Source organism: Artemia franciscana, chromosome 17 (assembly GCF_032884065.1).
Source record: "Artemia franciscana chromosome 17, ASM3288406v1, whole genome shotgun sequence".
Lineage (NCBI taxonomy): Eukaryota > Metazoa > Arthropoda > Branchiopoda > Anostraca > Artemiidae > Artemia > Artemia franciscana.
Genome location: NC_088879.1, coordinates 29,934,252 through 29,946,704, shown reverse-complemented (window position 1 = coordinate 29,946,704; position 12,453 = coordinate 29,934,252). Strand labels below are relative to the sequence as shown.

Below are 12,453 nucleotides of genomic sequence, written 5' to 3'. Positions count from 1 at the left end.
GTAATTTTTTTATGTAGCCAGATTAGTATATGTGCGTGTGGCAAACCTCGTTTTTGCCATTCCACTGAGTACATGCAGCATCGCACTGACCCAAACACTTCATGTTTTACAAGGTAGTTTATCAGTGATTTCAACTTTTGCCGGAAGACACGTGCCGTAATGTCATGCCTATGAACCGCCGATTGTCCTTGAAGTAAAAGCTGCAGTATCTCGTCCCAAGATTGATTACATGTAAATGTAATAAATAAATCTGGACGACCATAGAGACGAACATACGCAATAGCATCTTGAGCATATTCATGCATATGACGGGGACTGCCAACATATGACGAAGGTAAAATTGTTAATCTTCCAACGTTTGTGGTATTACCGTCATTTATAACTGCATCTCGCAAATGAATGTATTGTTCAGAGCGGAGCTTGGTCTGATTCAGGCGGATATATAGCAAACGTTCTGATTCAATTTTAGCATACATATCAACCATAAATTGGTGAAACAATTCACGGCATTTTAAAATATAATTTTCTTCATCCTGCCGAATCATTAGTCTATAGGAATAATAATGCATTGCACTGCATTTCTTATTCATTTCTTTGTTAGTGGCTGGATTCATCAATTTAATATTAAAGTGATAGCCGTCGGCTCCATCCCAAAAAATGATAGGATATTGTAGGGCATCGTAGCATCGATGAGTTTCAGCAATTCTTAACAACTGAGCGTTTCGCTTATGTAGAATAATATCTCGAGGTAAAAACTGATCACCGACCATAACGATTGCCACTTCGTCGATAGTCGGAGCATTGTATCTACGCACATGTTGGCCAGGAGGCGTTTTGTCAGCGGAAATAACAATTTTATGAGTATCAGTAGGCATCAAATCGATGGCTGTTTTGAACAGACGCACTAACTTATTATTTTCGTGGAAAAGATGTTGCAATTGGGAAACGATTGTCCTTTCAACGTTGGGAGAAATTTCGCAACGTGCATTCAATTCAGAATTTCTATCACTGATGAAGTACAATTGTAAAAATTTATGATTCTCGCCTGAGAATGGTAGAAGGGACCCTGCTTTATGATAAATTTGCCCTTTTACTTTGAAAGTAGACATAAATTGATCTGGATTTTCGATTTGGGCTCCAAACGACGTCATTTGGAAACATGAGTTGTATTGTCTGATTTTTGACAAAAAACGCTTAGATTCTGACGTAGTTCCAGTAAGGAAAGTCTTCAATGGCTCTGGTGGTGCAGCCAATAGAGGAAGTTTAACTTTTCCTGAGGCGCAACACATTCCCATTGTTTCACCATTGAATTTCAAGGCCTTGCAATAGGGACAAATTTTAGACATTGTCCCGATTTGAACACATCTACTCAAGCTATAATCATCGACTGGGTTGTACCTGAATGCCAGGTGATAACTTTCAGATTGCTCTGATTCCTCGGCACGCTTTCTTTTCTTACTTTCTCTATCAGCAGCAAGCCTGTTTCCCTGCTGGTCTTTTGATTCCTCGGCACGCCTTCTTTTTTCACTTTCTCTTTTAGCAGCAAGTCTGATTCTGCGTTGCTCTAGTAGTTCCTCGGCACGCCTTCTTTTTTCACTTTCTCTTTTAGCAGCAAGTCTGCTTCTGCGTTGCTCTGGTAGTTCCTCGGCATGCTTTCTGTTCTTTCTTTCTCTATCAGCCTCAAGCCTGTTTCCCTGCTGGTCTTTTGATTCCTCGGCACGCCTTCTTTTTTCACTTTCTCTTTTAGCAGCAAGTCTGCTTCTGCGTTGCTCTAGTAGTTCCTCGGCACGCCTTCTTTTTTCACTTTCTCTTTTAGCAGCAAGTCTGCTTTCGCGTTGCTCTGGTAGTTCTTCGGCACGCTTTCTTTTCTGACTTTCTCTATCAGCAGCAAGTTTTTTGGCATAGACTCTTTGAGCATCTTCATCAGTCATTATAAACTTAAGCATTAATAGAATTCTACGCGAACATACGTCTTATATAACTTGAATGACGTCACGCCTTCAAAGCAAAAATGATGGCAACTAATTTCATGACGTCAGCCGAAACATGACGGCGAACATATGTCTTATATAACTTGAATGACGTCACCTTCAAAGCAAAAATGATGGCAACTAATTTCATGACGTCAGCCGAAACATGACGTCACCTGATCCATCCACAGATCCACACACAGACAACTTATTTTTATATATATAGATATATATGGTTTTAACTACGTAAAACTTACGAATATACAACATTCTTTGCTGTCCCATTGTCTTTGCATATAAATAGATTGTCAGGTTTACCGACTCTTGAACATGCAACATATAATGGTCCATGGGAAAACAATCTGTATTCAGATCTATACCTCATGATTCTAATGATTGCCCTTGAGCTTTGTTGATGGTGATTGCTAATCGACCATTCCCTGTCCCGGTGTCCCGGTCGTCATTTATATCCCCCTGTTTCCCCCGGTGTCCCCGTTGTAGTTGTGTCCCTGTGTCCCGGTCGTCATTTATATTCCCTGTGTCCCGGTCGTCATTTGTATCCCGGTGTCCCGGTCTGTATATACATTCGTTTTTTAGTTTTGTTTTTCTCCTTTATTTTTTTTCCTTTTTTTTTTCTTTTTTAGTTTATTTAGATTTTTAGATTTTTTAGTTTTTTTATTAGTTTTTAGTTTTTTTTTCTTTTTTTTGTAGTTTTTACGTTCTTTTTAGTTTTGTTAGTTTTTTTTTTTACTTATGTCCTGGTCGTCATTTATACTCCCTGTGTCCCGGTGCTTTGTTGATTGCTAATCGAACATTCCTTTTGTCCTGGTCGCTTTCTCTTTGAGTCTCGTCATTTATTTTTTTCTTTTTTAGTTCTTTTAGTTTTTACATTTTTTAGTTTTTTTTAGTTTTTTTAGATGAAATTTTTTTTTAGTTTTTTCCTTTTTTTCTTTTTAGTTTTTTATTGGTTTTTACCTTTATTTTAGCTTATTTTTCAGTTTTTTCCTTTTTTTTATTTTTTTTTATTTTTTATTTTTTTTTTAGTTTTTTACCTTTTTTTAGTTTTTTTAGTTTTTTTAGTTTTTTAGCTTTTTTACTTTTTTTATTAGTTTTTAGTTTTTTTTGTAGTTTTTGCCTTTTTTTAGTTTTTTCATTTTTACCTTCTTTTTAGTTTTGTTAGTTTTTTTTTTTTACTTATGTCCTGGTCGTCATTTATACTCCCTGTGTCCCGGTGCTTTGTTGATTGCTAATCGAACATTCCTTTTGTCCTGGTCGCTTTCTCTTTGAGTGTCGTCATTTATTTTTTTCTTTTTTAGTTCTTTTAGTTTTTACCTTTGTTAGTTTTTTTAGTTTTTTAGATGAAATTTTTTTTTAGTTTTTTCCTTTTTTTCTTTTTAGTTTTTTATTGGTTTTTACCTTTATTTTAGCTTATTTTTCAGTTTTTTCCTTGTTTTTAGTTTTTTTTATTTTTTATTTTTTTTAGTTTTTTACCTTTTTTTAGTTTTTTTAGTTTTTTTAGCTTTTTTACTTTTTTTATTAGTTTTTATTTTTTTTGTAGTTTTTGCCTTTTTTTAGTTTTTTCAGTTTTTTTTTTAGTTTTTTATTGGTTTTTACCTTTATTTTAGCTTATTTTTCAGTTTTTTCCTTTTTTTTAGTTTTTTTTAGTTTTTAGTTTTTTTAGTTTTTTACCTTTTTTTAGTTTTTTTAGTTTTTTTAGTTTTTTAGCTTTTTTATTTTTTTTATTAGTTTTTAGTTTTTTTTGTAGTTTTTGCCTTTTTTTAGTTTTTTTAGTTTTTTAGCTTTTTTATTAGTTTTTATTTTTTTTTGTAGTTTTTGCCTTTTTTTAGTTTTTTTAGTTTTTTAGCTTTTTTATTTTTTTTATTAGTTTTTAGTTTTTTTTTGTAGTTTTTGCCTTTTTTTAGTTTTTTCAGTTTTCAGTTTTGTCACCTGTTCCAGTTTTTTCAGGTGACGTCACCTGATCCATCCACAGATCCACACACAGATAACTTATTTTTATATATATATATATATATATATATATATATATATATATATATATATATATATATATATATATATATATATATATATATATATATATATATATATATATATATATATATATATATATATATATATATATTTTATATATATTTTTAACTACGTAAAACTTGCGAATATACAACATTCTTGGCTGTCCCATTGTCTGTGTATATAAATACATTGTCAGGTTTACCGACTCTTGAACATGAAAGATATAATTGTCTACGGGAAAAATAATCTGTATTCAGATCTATACCTCATTATTCTAGTGATTGCCCTTGAGCTTTGTTGATGGTGATTGCTAATAGAACATTCAATGTGTCCCCGTCGTGATTTATATATCCCCCTGTGCCCCCCGGCGTCCCCGTTGTTGTTGTTTCCTTGTGTCCTGGTGTCCCAGTCTGTAATTTCTCTTTGAGTGTCCCGGTCGTCATTTATATTCCCTGTGTCCTGGTGTCCCGGTCGTCATTTGTGTTCCGGTGTCCCGGTCTGTAATTTTTCTTTGAGTGTCCTGGTCGTCATTTATATCCCCTGTGTCCCGGTCGTCATTTGTGTCCCGGTGCTTTGTTGATGGTGATTGGTAATCGAACATTCCTTGTGTCCCGGTCGCTTTCTCTTTGAGTGTCCCGGTCGTCATTTATATTCGCTATGTCCCGGTCGTCATTTTCGTCCCGATGTCCCGGTCTGTAATTTCGTCAGTCGAAAACATGACGTCAGTCAACACAGAAACATGACGTCACTCGACACACAGACAACTTATTTTTATATATATATAGATATATATATATATATATATATATATATATAAATATATATATATATATATATATATATATATATATATATAAATATATATATATATATATATATATATATATATATATATATATATATATATATATATATATATATATATATATATATATATATATTTAACTACGTAAAACTTGCGAATATACAACATTCTTTGCTGTCCTATTGTCTGTCCATATAAATAGATTGTCAGGTTTACCAACTCTTGAACATGCAACATAATAATTGTCCATGGGAAAACAATCCGTATTCATATCTATACCGCATTTTTTCTAACGATTGCCCTTGAGCTTTGTTGATGGTGATTGCTAATCGAACATTCCCTGTGTCCCTGTCGTCATTTGTATATCCCCCTGAGCCCCCGGCGTCCCCGTTGTAGTTGTGTCCCTGTGTCCCGATCGTCATTTGTGTCCCGGTATCCCAGTCTGTAATTTCTCTTTGAGTGTCCCGGTCGTCATTTATATAGATATATAGATACAGTTTCATTTCAGTTTTTTTTCTTTTTTAGTTTTTTTCTTAGTTTTTTTCTTTTTTAATTTTTCTTTTTTAAGTTTCTTCTTTTTATTGATTTGTTTTCTTCAATTTGTCAATGTTCATTCTAACATTGACACTTGGAAAAATCTTTACGTGCCAAGCAAGCTAAAGCTCCAAAAATTTATAATAAACCTTAAAATTTGGGTATCTGTTTTAAGGTTTTCGAATTACCTTAATCTTTTGTCAAAATATTTTGAAATATTTGTGCAATTCCCAGTTTTTTTTAGTTTTTTCTTTTTTTAGTTGGATAGCTTTTTTTAGTTTTTTTTTTCTTTTTAGTTTTTACCTTTTTATTTTTTCGACGTAGTTAACTTCGAAGACCACACTGCCTTTCCATGACGAAAGTAAAACAGTTCAAAATAGGGATGATACCTTTTTATTGACAGTGAAATATAAAATTATTTAACTGGATATTTCGAACACATATACAGTGTTCATCATCAGCAGTAAAACAGAGTTTTACTGCTGATGATGAACACTCTAGGCTATATGTGTTCGAAATATCCAGTTAAATAATTTTATATTTCACTGTCAATAAAAAGGTATCATCCCTATTTTGAACTGTTTTATTTTTTATTTTTTTTTTTACATTTTTTTCTTTTTAAGTTTTTTTTAAATTTTTTTTTTTAGTTTTTTCTTTTTAGTTTTTTAAGTTGTTTTCTTTTTATTTTTTTTTTAGTTTTTTACCATTTTTCTTTTTTCAGTTTTCTTTTTCTTCTTTATTTTTCAGACGTCATATGCAAACTCTCAATGCAAAAATACATACAACTTATTTTTGTATATAGATAAGATATAATCTGGCGTAACAGACATAGTGTAACAGACATAAAAGACAGACAACTTATTTTTATATATATAGATTTTTACATATATAGATACAGTTTCTTCTTTAGTTTTTTTTCTTTTTTAATTTTTTCTTTTTTTTAGTTTCTTCTTTTTATTGATTTGTTTTCTTCAATTTGTCAATATTCATTCTAACATTGACACTTGGAAAAATCTTTACGTGCCAAGCATGCTAAAGCTCCAACAATTTATATTAAACCTCAACTTTTGGGGTATCTGTTTTAAGGTTTTCGAATTACTTTAATCTATTGTCAAAATATATTGAAATATTTGTGCAATTCCCAGTTTTTTTTAGTTTTTTTCTTTTTTTTAGTTTTTTAGCTTTTTTTAGTTTTTTTTAGTTTTTTATCTTTTTTATTTTTTACATTTTTTCTTTTTAGGTTTTTTCTTTTTTTAATTTTTTAAATTTTTATTTTTTTTTAAGTTTTTTCTTTTTAGTTTTTTTTTAGTTTTTTACCATTTTTCTTTTTTCGAATTACTTTAATCTATTGTCAAAATATTTCGAAATATTTATGCAATTTCCAGTTTTTACATTCTAGTTTGTTTTCTTTTATATATATAGAAGATATAATCCGGCGTAACGGACAGACAACTTATTTTTATATATATAGATAGATATATAAAAATAAGTTGTCTGTGTGTGGATCTGTGGATCAGGTGTGACTACGTGTTTGTCCGCATATGACGTCTGAATTATTTCACACTAATACAAAAGAAGAAAAAAACTAAAAAAGGTAAAAACTACAAAAAAAAGTAAAAAGAAAAAAAAAAACTAAAAAAGCTAAAAAACTAAAAAAAACTAAAAAAAGGTAAAAAACTAAAAACTAAAAAAACTGAAAAAACTAAAAAAAGGCAAAAACTAACCGGGACACAGGGAATATAAATGACGACCGGGACACAGGGACACAACTACAATGGGGACGCCGGGGGGCACAGGGGGATATAAATGACGACCGGGACACCGGGACACAAGGAATATAAATGACGCCCGGGACACTCAAAGAGAAATCACAGACTGGAACACCGGGACACAAATGACGACCGGGACACAGGGAATATAAATGACGACCGGGACACAGGGACATAACTACAAAGGGGACGCCGGGGTGCACAGGGGGATATATAAATGACGATGGCGACTCAGGGAATGGTCGATTAGCAATCACAATCAACAAAGCTCAAGGGCAATCATTAGAATCATGAGGTATAGATCTGAATACGGATTGTTTTCCCATGGACCATTATATGTTGCATGTTCAAGAGTCGGTAAACCTGACAATCTATTTATATGCACAGACAATGGGACAGCAAAGAATGTTGTATATTCGCAAGTTTTACGTAGTTAAAAACATATATATATATATATATATATATATATATATATATATATATATATATATATATATATATATATATATATATATATATATATATATATATATATATATATATATATATATATATATATATATATATATATATATATATATATATATATATATCTATCTATATTCACAGGTGGGACATAGGGACACAACTACAATGGCGCGTAACTAATATGGCGCGTAACGACTTACGCGCGCGGGGGGCTTGGGGGGTGGGCACGAAGCGCCCCCACCAACTAGGTGTTGGGGTGGCGCGAAGCGCCACCCCAACAGCTAGTATATATATATATATATATATATATATATATATATATATATATATATATATATATATATATATATATATATATATATATATATATGATAACAACACTTTATAAAGTAATTTTCCTTTCTTAGTAAGTAATGTTAGATTTTAAATTTATTATGTTGCAAGACACAAATTACGATAAATAACTGTTTGAATAGGGATAATTTCTTTTATTAGACAGTGAAAAAAAAATCAAAAAAGTATACTCGATATTTCAGTCACATGTGCAGTGATTGTCAATAGCAGAGAAACTCTGATATAGCTTGCTGATGACGGTCACTGTACTTGTGATCGAAATATCCAGTAAAATTCTTGATTGTTTTTTCACTGTCTATTAAGAAGATTTATACCTATTTTAACTGCTGTTTATCGTCATGGAAACGCAGTGTGGTCTTCAATATTACCTAAGACATAAATTAGACAAGAAAGCAAATAACAGAATTATTACTTTAGAGTGTCTCCAATGGTAATAGGGATCAGTTACTGTCATTCAAGCTTTTTCATCAAAAGAGTTTCTTGCCTACTTTTATAAGTAATAAAAGGAAAATTTTTTCTATTAGGAAAATACTAAACTCTTTAAAATCTCGAAAATAGGATGCTGGGAATTTACTCGACGCAAAATGTCATACAATGCCTTCTGAATTGCCTCTTTTGGAGTGGGATTAGACTCGGCTCGTAAATTGAGATTACATATAACTTACCTCTGTCTTTCTTAGTGTCAGCGACAACATCCGCAACACTGTTGAAGCTGGAAAGAGGATAATATAGCTCCGCGACCAAAAGAGATACCCACCTTGGTGAAGCAAGACAGGTTCCGTCTAGATAGTGACAACGCTGACTTCTAAAACGAAAATATATTTATTTATTTACAGCTTTTTTTTAACTGCTAGTGAAGAAAGGTCCTTATCACTAGGGCCAACAAAGGCAACACTATTGTAATTATGGACGCTGATGATTATGATCATAAAATGAATACAATTTTTCTGATGCTACTACTTACAAAAAATTGGATTTCAATCCTACAGATAAATATGTGAAGTCGATAAGAAAGGAATTGGAGTCACTGAAAAATAATTTACACATTACCCCACAATTTTATATTAAATCTTATCTAAGAGGTTGTTCCACACCCAAGATCTATGGTCTATCCAAAATTCATAAGACGGGAGCCCCCCTTCGTCCCATTGTATCAACTGTATTTCACCAGTGGCAAAATTAGGAAAGTGGTTGCCGGTGGCATTGCGTCCTCTCTTAGGAACACAAAAAACATATTTGAAAAATTCCACTGATCTTACTAATAAGTTGAAAAATTTCACATTGGAGGAGAATTCAATTCTCTGTAGTTTTGATGTGGTTTCAATGTATTCAAATTGTAATGTGTAAAAGTGCGAAGTATGTAGTAAAAGTGCGAAAGTACAAAAACACTTTGATTTGATGCAAGATGTGACTATGGCTAGTATGGAGATTGAAGTCATTATGGGATTGGTTATCCTTGCAAATGAATATTCTCTTTATTTTGGTTTTAGAAATGAATTTTACAAACAAGTGTTTCGTTTGGCTATGGGGGCATCTCTCTCTCCTTTGTTGGCAAATCTCTTCATTGACTCTATTGAAACCTCTGCTATACACAGTTTTAGGCTCTCCCCTTGCTTCTGGGGCAGATTAATGGATGATATGGTTTGCATTTGGAAACACGGTTTAGAGTCCCTAGACCTTTCCATAAACATTTAAATAGTTTAGATAAAAATGAAAAATTTATAGTGGAGTTTGAAGAACATGACAAACTACCTTTTCTTGATATCCTATTGATTTAAAGTGAATTCCATTTACTTTTCTCAGTACATAGAACGCCTACACACAGTGATTGGTATTTGAACTTTCTTTCCTGCCACCATATTTCAGTGAAACGAGGGGTTATGATTGCACTGGTGAGTAGAGCTTTCAGAATTTGTTCCCAGGAGTTTTTAGATTCTGAATTGTTGCATTTGAGGGATATTTTAATTTGTTATAATTACCCGATTAAATTCATTGATAAAATAGTAAAAAATAGACGTATTCAAGACGACAATAGGGCTATTGGGGTTTCACAGTGTACAGAATTAAATATGCCGAAAAATTTCATTTCTTTGCCTTATGTACCTATTTTGGGGTAGATACTTAAAAGAATTTTGCGTAAACATAACATTGATACTTGTTTAAAATCAGTGAGATCATTAGGTAGTTTTCTTAATTCTGGGAAGGATTTAACCCGGGGAAATTTAGTTAGTGGGGTTCACAAAATTCCCTGTTCTTGTGGAAAGTTTTATATTGGTAGAACTCACCAACAATCTATTGAGCATCGCAAGTCAATAGAAAAAACCCTACAATTAAGAAAGCCTCCTGAAGCTTTTGTTTCGACTCTGGCTGAACATACATTCTTTCATCCTGAATATTTTATACAATTTGATGAGGCTACAGCTATTTCTAATGGTAGGTGCTTTTCTCAGTGGGTGAGGGAGGCTATAGAAATTAAAAACCTATTTTTGCTAATTTTTCAATTTAAATATTGACCCAATTTATGATTGTCTTTTAAAAAATGAACCAATAGTCAATGAGGGAATTCAAATTTACACAATCACCAGGGGACAAGATTAAATACTAGACCAAAAAGAGTTGCTTCAATATTAACTAACAAGAGGATTATATCGGAACAGAATAGTTAAGTTAGCGTCAATTTTCATAATCTTTTCTCAGTTGCTTTGATGTTCTCATTAAAGCAACTATAATAGCTTCTTTTCTCTACGTTGATCAGTAGTGACAATTGTAATTATTATTATTGATGGTAGTTTAATTCGTTTTTAGTTTAGTGTTTCTTCTTTTTATCTTGCGCTGAGTACGCCTAGTTTAGATACAGGCGAAATATCCGCGTTATTTTAGTCTTTTCTCTCTACTGGCCGCAGTCTCGTTTGAAGTTTTTTTGTGGAGTTTTATCTCTCTTTGTTGATTTTAGGATGATTTCAGCCACCTACCCCCTGAACAACAATTAAAACCACATTTCTGCATGAGAGCACAGAAGTACTAATTTTTCTCATTCTTCGTCTTTTTCCTTTCACCGCTAGTGATGTGCTACATACTGAGTACCTATTAAAAATTAAATAAAAAAACAAGTTTTTTTAAATGAAAGTAAGGAGCGACATTAAAACTTAAAACGAACAGAAATTACTCCGTATATGAAAGGGGCTTTTCCTCCTCGACACCCCGCTCCTTACGCTAAGTTTTTTATTGTTTTAAAAAGTAGAGTTGCGAGAAAGAATCAAACTTTAGCGCAAGGAGCGGGGTGTCAAGGAGGAAAAGCCCCTTTCATATACGGAGTAATTTCTGTTCGTTTTAAGTTTTAATGTCGCTCCTTACTTTCATTTAAAAAAACTTGTTTTTTTTTTAATTTAATTTCTGAAAGTTTTTGAATTAATGCATGTCTGATTTTGGCTCTCCGAACATAAATTACTAAAATGAAATTTGCATATTAATTCTTTTTTTGGCTAAATGGCTTTCTCTTAGTTTTGATCAGACGATTTTGAGAAATAAGGGGTGGGGAAGGAGGTCAATTTGCCCTCCAATTTTTCGGTTACTCAAAAAGGCAACTAGATCTTTTAATTTTTAACGAACGTTTTTATTAGTAAAAAAACGTAACTTAAGAATTAACTTACGTAACAAACGTACATAACTTACGTTACGTTTTATCCCAATTCATTAAGAATGACCCCTGAATCAGAAAGGCCGTAGAATAAATAGTTGAAATTATTTAAAAATTTTTTAGCATAAAGAGCGAAGTATTTATCTCCTCCTAAATACCTCGCTCTTTATGCTAAAGTATTTTAGAACCCTCCATATGCGTAATAATCTCTTTTCGTTTTAAGTTTTAATGCTTCTCCTTACTTTCAATTGAAAAAACGTTTTCATGTTTATATTTTCATTGTTTTTTTTATAGTAATGCTAGAAAGTCCTGCGCCCTTTTCATTGAATTTCTCTTCCCCCATGAAATACTCCTCCAAGGAAAGATCCTCCCATATAGCCCCCTCCCCTGAACCCCACACCCAAACCAAAAAAATCCCCCTGATAACGTCGGTACACTTCCCAGTAACCATTACTGTATGTAAACATTGGTCAAAGTTTGTAACTTGCAGCCCCTCCCCCAGGAACTGCGGGGGGTAAGTCATCCCCAAAGATATTAGTTATTATGGTTTTCGACTATGCGGAACAAAATGGCTATCTCAAAATTTTGATCCGTTGACTTTGGAAAAAAATGAGCGTGGGAGGGGGCCTAGGTGCCCTCCAATTTTTTTGGTCACTTAAAAAGGGCGCCAGAACTTTTCATTTTCATTAGAATGAGCCCTCTTGCAACACTCTAGGACCACTTGGTCGATACGATGACCCCTGGGAAAAAAAAACAAACAAAAAAACAAATAAACACGCACCCGTGATTTGTCTTCTGGCAAAAAATAAGAAATTCCACATTTTTGTAGATTGGACCTTGGAATTTTTTCTATAGGGTTCTCTGATACGCTGAATGCGATGG

At 32.5% G+C, this 12,453-nt stretch overlaps 1 long non-coding RNA gene across 1 annotated transcript in view; it reads right to left on the bottom strand.

The window, feature by feature from the left end:
• Window positions 1-3,926, bottom strand: part of LOC136038128 (uncharacterized) — a 13,835-nt gene extending 9,909 nt beyond the window's left edge. The window contains exon 1 of the long non-coding RNA XR_010620133.1: window positions 2,860-3,926. This is a non-coding gene — a long non-coding RNA (uncharacterized LOC136038128). The remainder of the gene's footprint in view (window positions 1-2,859) is intronic.
• Between the last annotated feature and the right edge of the window lie 8,527 nt (window positions 3,927-12,453).